We start from the raw sequence: 11,390 nt of genomic DNA, 5'->3' as shown, positions 1-11,390 counted from the left end.
AAAGATGGAGAGACATGAGGCAGGGGTACATAGCTGGGAGTTCTGCTATTATCCTGTGGTGAGGGGAAGGTTGCTAAGTTGTACAGTATGTCTGCCTCTTTTTTTCCTGCTTCTGTGCCCTCTCCTCCTTTCTATTCTAGTCAGCATGTGTGCTTGTCATTCCCACCAAAGGAGTCAGTGAAGATGGGAGCATTCATTTATTTGAGCAGACATGTGTCAACATCATTTGGAGAAAAGGTACGGGGCCCATTATGTACACTCAAATGATGTGATTAGGACTAATTTGAACGTAGCAAACCGCAGGCCCTCTTAATTCAGTCCTGACTGCTTCAGCCCAGTCTGCTTCTCAGGCCATACTTTCGGGTATTCTATTTTCCTATCACCCCACTTCTTATGCCAGCCCTGTTCCACTTTAGTGTCTTTCCTGTTGTCATGATTCTTGTGACGGCAAGCCACAGTATTTATTAAATTTCCAAAACAAGGAAGGGGTAAATTCTTATAATCTATCTTCCTTAATGTGGGGGAATCTACTATAATAAAAAAAAGATGTTTCAGTCCTTGTCTCCTCACATCTTTAGTAGATTCATAGCTCATAAGGGTGTCCAACCTGTAGCCCGTGGGCCACATGCGGCCCAGGATGGCTATGAAAGAGGCCCAACACAAAATCATAAATTTACTTAAAACCTTTTTATGCTCATCAGTTTTTGTTAGTGTTTGTGTATTTAATATGTGGCCCAAGATAACACTTCTTCTTCCAGTCTGTCCCAGAGATGCCAGAAGTTTGGACACCCCTATTTGGATGGGAACTTAGAGACTGCCTAGTGAAATTTAACTCTTTCATTTTAGAAAAAAACAGTCCTTGACTATCCCCACCGGGGGTGGCTCAGCCCTGCCTGCGTCCTGTAGTTGAAATGTCAGAGAGTTGGGGTGTTTACTTTTTTGAGAATATGGAAGATGACAAGTGGGACTTGAGTTTGAAATTCAGTCATTATACTGGTCAAAATTGAGACCTGAAAAGGTCTCAATGGATTGTATGGCTCAGTAGATTGAGCATGGGCCTGTGAACTGAAAGGTCACCAGTTTGATTCCCAGTCAGGGCACATACCTGGGTTGAGGTCTGGGTCCCCAGTTGGGGGCTTGCAAGAAGGACCAATCATCGATGTTCCTCTTGTGCATTGATATTTCTTTCCCTCTCTTTTTCCCTCTCATCCCCTCTCTCTATAAATAAATAAAATCCTTTAAAAAAAAAGAGAGAGAACTGAAAAGGCAAAACTCAATATTAACATCAAAAACAAAAGTTAAAAATGAAACTGCTTTATGACCCAGCAATTCCACTTCTGGCTGTATATCCAAAGAAAACTGAGACACTAATTTAAAAAATATATGCACCCTTATAGTAATTGCAGAGTTATTTATTGTACAATAGTGAAGATATGGAAGGAACACAAGTGCCTATCAAGAGGTGAGTGGATTAAAAAGTAGTGGTACATGTATATAAAGGAATATTGCTGGGCCATAAAAATGAATGAAATTTTGCTCTTTATGACAGTTTGGATGGACCTAGAGAGTATTATACTAAGTGAAATAAGTCAGACAAGGAAAGACATACCATATAATTTCACTTACATGTGGAATCTAAAGAACAAAAGAAACAAACAAAATAGAAATAGACTTATAGATACAGAGAACAAACTGATGGTTGCAGAGGAGAGGAAGATTGGATGAAAAAGGTGAACGGATTAGGTAGAAATTTGGTAGTTAAAAATAGTCACAGTAAAGTACAGTATAGGGAATATAGTAAAAAATATTGTAATAACTATGTATGGTGTCAGGTGTATACTGGAAATATTGGGGGAACACTTTGTAAAGTATATGATTTTCTAACCATATGCTGTATACCTGAAACTAACACAAAATAATACTGAATATAAACTGCAATTGAAAAATAAAATTTTAAAAATGTAACTTTTTGACAAATTTAATCATTCTGGTATATTTTTAAAAGGAGTACAAAGAGTAGACCTGACTTCTGGCAAGATGAAAGTGTAGGTAGACTCACCTCACCTCCTTGCACAACAATAAGAAGGATAATAACCAATCTAAAAACAAACAACAACCAGAACTGCCAGAAGATTGAACTGTGTAAAAGTCCAACAACCAAGGCACATTCACCTAGATAGGCAGGAGGGACAGAGAGGACATGGTTTGGTGCGGTGAGGCAGAGTCAGGCAGTAGTGGTGAAAGGCATCTGTGGAAATGGCCAGTGGAGCAGGCAGTCCCACATTTATGTTCTGCAGATAAAAACTGGGAGGGACAACTGGGGAGTGTGAGATCCCAGCCCCAGGCCAGACTGCGCAGCCCAGGGTTCCAGTGCTAGGAGAATAAAGCCTCATAACCTCTCACTGTAAAAACCAGTAGGGTTTGGCATGATGGAGGAAACTGCCAGTTTCTCAGGAGAGTCTGTTTAAAGGGCCCACAGGGTCCTAGAACATATGCAAACTCACCCACTCTGGGGATCATCAGTAAGACAGCACCTAGAAGTACACCAGACACTTATGGAAAGTGGAGGAAGTGACTGGAAACAGTGAGAGAGCTGAGCAAGTGACATTGTTCTCTCTCTGACCCCTCCTCCACATACAGCAGCACAAAGTGGCGAAGCAGGTTGCACTGTCCTGGCAAATACCTAAGGCTCTTCCTGTTACAATGTAACAGGTGCGCCAACATGGGAAGCCAAAGCAGCTCTACCTAATACACAGAAACACAGGAAGGCTGCCATATTGAGAAAGATGGCCCAATATAAAGAATTGAAAGGCAGATGAAGTGCTTCCCAGACAAGGTAAAGCTAAAAGAGTTCATCATTACCAAGCCCTTATTATATGAAATGTTGAAGGGACTTATCTAAGAAAGAGATCAGAACTCCAGTAAAAGAACTAAGTGACATGGAGATAGCTGACCTATCAGGTGCAGAGTTCAAAACACTGGTGAAAAGGATGCACAGAGGAATGATTGAGTATGACTATAAAATAAAGGAAGAAGTGAAGGCTATACAAAGTGAAATAAAGAAAAATATTCAGGGAACCAACAGTGAAGGGAAGGAAACCATGATTCAAATCAACAACTTGGAACAAAATGAAGAAATAAACGTTCAACTGCAACAGAAAGAAGAAATAAGAATTCAAAAAAAAAAAAAAATGAGGAGAGGGTTAGGAACTTGTGGGACAACTTTAAATGTACCAACATCTGAATCATAGGGGTGCCATAAAGAGAAGAGGAAGAGCAAGAAATTGAAAACTTATTTGAAATAATAATGAAAGAAAATTTCCCCATTTTGGAGAAGGAAATAGACATACAAGTCCAGGAAGCTCAGAGAATCCCAAACAAGTTGGACCTAAGGAGGGCCACACCAAAACACATAATAATTAAAATGCCAAAAGTTAAAGATAAAGAGAGAATCTTAAGAGCTGCAAGAGCAAAGAGAGTTACCTACAAAGGAGTTCCCGTAAGTGATTTCTCAAAAGAAACACTGAAGACAAGAAGGGTCTGGAAAGAAGTATTCAAAGTCATGAAAGGCAAGGATGTACATCAAAGATTACTCTTTCCTGAAAAGCTATCATTTAGAATTGAAAGGCAGATAAAGTGCTTCCCAGACAAGGTAAAACTAAAGGAGTTCATCATAGGCAAGTCCTTATTATATGAAATGTTGAACGGACTTATCTAAGAAAGAGATCAAAACTATTAATAGTAAAATGACAACAAACTCATAACTATCAACAACAGAATCTAAAAACAAAACAAAGTGTGCAAGCAACTAGAAAAGGAGCAGAGTCATAGAGGTGAAGATCACACAGAGGGTTGTTAGTGGATGGGAGAAGGGGAGAATGGAGGAGAAGGAACAGGGAATAAGAAGCATAGTTGATGGGCACAGGGGGGTGTAGGGAAAAGTATGGGAAGTGGAGAAGTCAAAGAACTCATAAGTACAACCCATGGACATGAACTAATGTGCGGGACTGCTAGAGGTAATGAGGGCACCAGGCAGAGAGGAGCAAAGGAGGTGAAATGGGACAACTGTAATAGCATAATCAATAAAATATATTTAAAAAATAAAAATAAAAAAATAAAAAATGTAAAAAAAATAAAATCTTTAACAAAAAAGAAGTGTAGGCGAGTAAGGCAGGCCTGAGTTCAAGTTTTGACTCTGAAACTTAATTAATAGTTGTGTAACTTTAGTATATAATTACATTTCTTTACACCGGAAATTTTTCTTGTGTGTAAAAATAAATATAAAAATATTCACCTCACAAGTGCACAGATTAACTAATGGGAATATATCTAGCAAGGTGACTACCCATTCTCCCTCGTTTTGAACTCTCCCTCCTCCCTTCCACCCCTTTTTAATATCTTTAATATGATATCTTTATCATATTAAATATGATATATCATATAATCATATCATATAATAGAATATGATATTCTAAAGATATTTAGACAATACAAATACCCCAAAAGGATTTTAATTAAACTGTTGACATTTTTCTAAGAAAATGTTTCAGTGTTCATAGCAGGTGTTATGATAAACGAAAACCAATGAGAAGGAGAAGAAGAAGAAAAGGTATGAGGGAATTAAAAAGGAAGGAAGAGCCCTGGCTAGTGTGGCTCAGTGGATTGAGTGCTGAGCCACGAAGCAAAGGGTTGCTGGTTTCATTCCTGGTCAGGGCACATGCCTGGGTTGCGGGCTGAGAGGGGAAACATTGATGTTTCTCTCACACATTGATGTTTCTCTACTTTCCTTCCTCCCTCCTTCTTTCCTTTCCTCCCTTCCTCCTTCCCTTCCTTCCTTCCTTCCTTCCTTTCTTCCTTTCTTTCTTTCTTCCTCTCTTCCACTCTGTCTAAAAATAAATAAATAAAATCTTTAAAAAAATAAAAAAGGAAGGAAGAAAAAGTCTACATAATATTCTCTTCTCTCCCTTTTCCTCCTCTCTCTCCTCTTCGAATGAAAATTCCTGAAGGGTAAGTTTCCCAAATATATTTTTACTTTTATATCAACTTATTCCAGAAAAAAGGTTGGATACTGCTAACCTTGAATTAAATGGGCAAATATTTATCAAGACTTTGTATGGAGAGCATTGTTCCAGGTTTTTATTACCCCCAGAGTGGGGATTACAGACATGAACGAGGAAGATCTCTGCTTTTGAGTGGCTTGTGCTCTAGCTGGAGCACATTTAATCTTATGAAAATGTCTATAATAGCTATAATGCAAGGCAGCCATTCATGTATAAAGAGAGCATGGGTTTAGAACCATATAACCTAATTGTTCTTTCTACGGGTACTTGGGGTTTGTGTAGCAAAAGAGTTAGGATAAGAGGATGTGGGGCAAGTCTGGCGCCTTTACTCCAACCCTAGTCCAAACCACCATCTTCTCTAGTCTGGGCTATTTCAGTAACCTCCTTAGTGGTATCTTCATTCCCCTACAGTCTGTTCTCAACACAACAGCCAGACTGATCCAGATAAACACATTGAATTATAAAACCCTGATCAGCAGCTTTCTGAATCACTGGGAATGTTGTCTTAACCATGGCTTACAAGGCCCTCCGGGATCCGGTGCCTGATATCTCTCTGATCCTATCTCTCACCCACCGCTCACCAGCACTTAGGTTTCTTGGAGTTCCTCAGAAACAACAGGCGCTCCTGCCCAGGGCTTCTGCAGGTGCTGTGTCTCTCCGGCACAGGCATAGCGCCCTCCCTCACTTTCCTCAGATCTTTATGGAAGTAACATTTTCCAAGATCACACTACTTAAAACTGCAACATTTTTCTGGTTTGACATGTCACTTTTATACTATATAATTGTATTACTTTGCTGGGGCTGCCATAACAAAGTACCACAGACTGGGCTGCTTAAACAACAAAAATTTATTTTCTTACAGTTCTGGAGATTAGAACTCTGAGATCAGGTTGTCAGCAGACTTGGTTTCTTCTGAAGCTTCTCTGCTTGGCTTTAGGTGGCTGCTATCTCCCTGCGTTTCCACATGGTCTTCCTTCTGTGCAAGTCTGTGTTCTTATGTTTTCTTGGGAAGATACCAGTTTTTTGTGGGAACCCTTTGTGTATGTGTGTTCTTATCTCTTCTTGTATGGATACCAGTTTTTTTGTGGGAACCCTTTGTATATGTTGGATTTGTACATATATCAAATAATCATGTTATACACTTTAAATATATTACATTTCTGTCAATTATACCTCAGTAAAGCTGGAAAAAATGTTCCAAATGGTAATAGTTAAAAATAAAACAAAAGAATATATTTAAAAAGAAATAAAATAAATATAATGGTATCAAACTGATAAAAGTAAAAAGGATGCCACTTATATTGATTAGGGTTACCCTAATGACCTCATTTTACTTTAAATACCTTTTTAAAGGCCCTACTCCAAATACAGTCAGTTTATGAGGTGCTAGGCGTTAGTGCTTTAGTATATGAATCTTGAGGGGGCACAATTCAGCCCATTAAAAGTAACTGAAGTACTTATTTTATCTCTCTCTTAGTAAATTTCATGAGGTTAGGAGTTATTTTTTGTTTTGTTTGTTGTCATCTACTCAGAACCATGGCTAGTACATAGTGGGTACTACAATCAATATTTGAAATGAATAGGTAGGGAAGGAATAAAGAAGAAAACAAAAATATATGTAATAATGGTGTGGGAGGGCGGCAATAAACATAGTGTATTTAGAGAGCTGTCTTCAGTGAGGGTCAAATTCTTCTCTGGTATTAGCTGGATAAAGCTGCATTTCTCAAACTGTGTCTTTGTTCCTGCCACCAACAGGTGTCATCTACAAGCAGCTGAGTAGGACTTTAGCTTTATGGTTTGGTTCTGTGATCCTTGGACCAGCTGCTAGTCTCTCTGAGAAATTGTTTCGTCATATGTAAATATGGTTAAGGATTCTTGTCTCACAGGATTAACAATATACTTATGAAAAGTTCTGGCATATAGTAATCACTCATACTAGAAGTTTCCAAACTGTGAAATTTTAAGTTCTATACTTCTCTGAGCTCTGCAGAGATAACCCTCCACTCCCTAGTCCTGGCTTCCCCATCCTTAATTTCTGTTCTCTGCTTTGTACATCCCTCTGTCTCAGCCCATGCGACAGGAGGATCTGAAAAAGAAGCAATAGAATTGAGGGTGTGGTTTTTTCCTTCTGCTGCTTATAAATACATACAATTACTTTATTAAGGAGACAGTAATTTAATGCAATAAAATGAAACTTATTTTTACAATTACTTTTAAGAGAAAAGTTGCAGAAAATACCAATTTTGCAACCAATAAAGACATTTTTTCTTCTTTTTTAAAAAATTGGTCCTGGCTGGTGCGGCTCAGTGGATTGAGCTCTGGCCTGTGAACCAAAGGGTTGCCGGTTCAGTTCCCAGTCAGGGTACATGCCTGGGTAAGGGGCGTGAGAGGCAACCATACAATGATGTTTTTCTCCCTCTCTTTCTCCTTCCCTTCCCCTCTGTTGAAAAATAAAGAAAATCTTAAAAAAATAAAAAGAGCTGTCCTTTAAAAGAGAATTGTTTACTTCTTGATTTGAGAGAGAGAGAGAGTGAGAGAAACATCAATTTATTGTACCACTTATTGATGCATTCACTGGTTGATGCTTGTATGTGCCCTTACTGGGGATCGAACCCAAAAACTTGGTGAATCTGGACAATTCACTAATCAACTGAGCTACCTGACCAGGGCAATAAAGGCATTAAAGGCATTTTCAACCCTTTTAAAAATAGTAAACAGCTCTATATTAAAGACAGAGTTTAACTGATTTGAGTAGATATGTAAGAAGGATTTTCAAACATCGTTCACAAATCAGCTAAAAGATACATTGTGCTTTTTTTTGAATTATTTATTTAGCATTAGTTTTAGTGCTGTGAAGAGAGATAGATGGCTAAGATCCTTGCAAAGTGACATCACATTGGTAATTAACCTAAGGCTTTTAAATATTTTAGATATTTTGGTAAAATGATTATTTTTTGAGCAAACTTTGAGTGTTCATGTTGCTTGGGAGGTGACTTCAGATATAAGGAAGTTACTTTAATTTATTCTAAGGCATATTGTGTGCAGGGCATCCCAAAATCTTAATGTAGTTATAAGCTTTAATTTCTTAAAAGTGTATGTGTTACATACACCACCACCAGCAAATCTTTTGAAAGTATAGTATTTCAATTTCTTTCTTTTATTCATTTTGGTGAATTTTGAATAATTAATATTTTAATTTTTTTTTGTTTTGGTCAATGTTTGCTATCTTCATTTAGAAGGGCAAAAAAAAAAATATTAAATTAAATGTGTTATTCCAAAAAATAAAAAAATGCAGAAACTGTAAAAAAGGTTAAAAAATTAAACTTCTGATTTTCTTGGGTATGTTTGTAACACATATTCTTCTGGAAGTACTACAGTTTCAAACTGCACTAAGACCTTTGAGTTACCCCTTGTAAAACACTATGTATAGTAAGTGTTGTGGGGAATAAAAATGAAGAGATTTAATCAGAAGGGAAAGCTTCCTCTTGAGAAAAAGATCCTTTTGTTTCTCAGATTAGTTACTACCAGCCAGTCATCCAAAAAAAACTTAAAGGCCCTTGAAGGGGTGAGGCAGGTTGTGTGTATGGGATGCTAAATAGGGGAGTCTGTGATAACATTGCCTAAATTTCCATTGCGTAAGTGACTCTGGATCCAGTTTTTCTCTGTCCATTTGTTAGAAGCTTTGCTGCTTTTATAATTTCCAAAAGCCAAAGAATGGCTCAAGAGACATACTGGTGTATCTATTCATCAAAAAAATCTTCTACAATCGACAACTTATTATTGTGAGGCTATCTCCTGTGTATTGGCTAAGCAGGTGAGCTATGAAGCCAGTGGCTAGGTATGTGACCATAGGTAAGTCACAAAACCTCTATAAGCCTCAGCCTGCCCACCTATAAAATGGAGGTGATGATTCCAATAATGTATGATCCGAAAGTTTATTAGGTGGATCAAATGTGATAATGTACGTAAAGGACTTATACAGTGACTAGTATATAGTAAATGTTCAATACATGTTGCTCTTAGTGATACTCTGACTATAGCACACTAAACCTTCACCTTGCTAACATGGTAAATAGAATCAGGTTTCTTCATCTGAAGTTAGCAAAAGAGGAAAACTACTCCTTTGTTTTGCAAAATGTCTAATTAAAAAGCAAGATCCACTGGTATCAACAGAGCTCTACCTAACAAGGTAAAATATTTCTTCTCTAGGATAAGAAGATTCTTCTGTGCAAAATAGTTTGTGATTTGCTAGGGACAGACCCCAGGAAGGTTTGGGTAAGTGTAGGGATGCTGGGAAAAGGAAAGATGCAAGAAAGGACTGTGCAGAAAGAGCTGGCCTGAGAAACACGGTGGGAATTTTCAGGAGACAGAAGTCTGTTTGACCCACACACCCTTTAACTGGCAGCTGGAATTTCAGAACAACATTTAATCAAGCTTCCTGTTGTGCCTAGGACCTTAACTGCTTACACTGCAGTGTGTCCCTCTTCTTCTTTAGGCCTTCCCACATGGGCCCTCAGTTGACATGAATCTTTATTTCCCATTTTCTATGCACTATGCATAGCATGCACTATGTTTGCATTTCACATAACAATTATTCAGTCATTCAACAAACATACATTGCATGATCTGTGTGCCAAGCTATAGCTAGGCATTTAGTGCAGAGTGTCAAAATCTGAACATATTTATATGTTCCTGATAATATGTCTTTTCAATAATATTGCCAGCCCCTTGAAGGCAGAAGTCACCTTTATTCACTATTTTATGCTCACACTGCCTAGCATAACACATTCACCATAGTCCTCAGACAATATTTGCTGAATTTGAAACCAGAAATGTTGGTGTGTATGCTGCCTGTCACTACCAGAACCAATAAGGAGAGACAAGGATTGTATTTTTATGGGTGCTTTATTCAGATGCCTGTGATCTGAAAAGACAGAGGATTATGTACCCTCAACAACCATCTTAACATCTCATCTCAGGTCAACCTTTTATATAGGGAGAAAGAAAGGGTAGGTAAGGGGCTTGAGAAAAAGGTTAGTCAGATAAGAGTTGCAGTCCTGGGGCAATTCGAATAATGGTCTTCCCTCCCTGGAACACAATGGCTCAGATACCATCTCCATCACTTGCAGACCTCCTGGGGCACAAAGGTTGAATTGCTTGTTGGACCTCCTGCAGTCGCATAGGTCATGTATTCCAGTTCCTGGAATAACAGCTTTCCACAGGCATTAATCATTTAAGCCTATCAACTATGACTGAAGCTAACATCGTTAACTCTTGAGTTTCCCTATCAAATTGAATAAAACTAAGTAGAGGTAAAATCTTAAGATGAGTCTTGGCTGATTTCAACTGGTAGAAATTCCAGGCAGAGAAAATGAACTAAACGCAATTGCTTAGTAAAAAATGCATGATATGCTCTAGCAACAGTGAAAAACTCATGCATTCTAGAGCTAAGAGAGTGGTGGATGATGATGCAGAAAAGGGAGGTTGAGATTATATTGAGAAAAGACTTGAATGTCAAATGAGTATTTTATACTTCATTGTTCAATCAATGGGGAACCATTGAGGTTTTCCAGGAGCTCTGCGAAATAATCAAAGTTGTGATATAGGAAGCGTCATTTGGCTATGCTATGTAGGAGTGTTAGAAGAGATGGATGAGAGAGAAGCAGCCCAAAAGTCAAGCTATGAATTCAGCTAAGGAAAGATGGTAAAAACTTCAGTGAGATTGTTTATAGAACGTGAAACCATAAAAGCTGGCATTCGTGCTGCTTGTTGCTACCAGAACCAATAAGCAGAGACAGGGATTGAATCTTTATGGGCACTTTATTTAGATGGTCAGTGATCTGAGAAGATGGTGGGTTTGTACCCTAATAGACCATCTTAAATTCTACTTTAAACTGACCTTTTTATATGGAGAAGAAAAGTGTAGGCAAGGGGATTGGAATTCAGGGAAAAAGTTAATCAGATAAAAAGCTGCAGCATTCTTTCAGCTGTGCCTTGGACAGTGGTCCTTATCTGTGTCTTGCATGGTGGTGTCTCACCTTGGAGTACAATGGCTCAGATACTGCCTTGATTGCTTGCTGTTCTCCTGAGGCACAAAGGTGGAACTGCTAATGGTCTCCTGGAGTCAAAGTGGGTCATGCCTTCAGTTCCTGAAATAATAGATTTTTCCAGTTCCTAAGTTCATTAACTATGACTGGAAACTAAAACTTTTCCAACACTTGAGTCCCCTATTAAAAGAAATGGAAAGACATACAAAGACACAAGAAACTTTACTAAAATAGAGATCTTAGCAATGTAGATGCTGGGATTGGAAGTTAGGGGAGTGTGAGA

The sequence above is a fragment of the Pteronotus mesoamericanus genome, unplaced genomic scaffold, assembly GCF_021234165.1.
Source record: "Pteronotus mesoamericanus isolate MK-2021 breed Mesoamerican mustached bat unplaced genomic scaffold, CSHL_Meso_final contig_20, whole genome shotgun sequence".
Classification (NCBI taxonomy): Eukaryota; Metazoa; Chordata; class Mammalia; order Chiroptera; family Mormoopidae; genus Pteronotus; species Pteronotus mesoamericanus.
Note: the sequence above shows the minus strand (reverse complement) of the source record.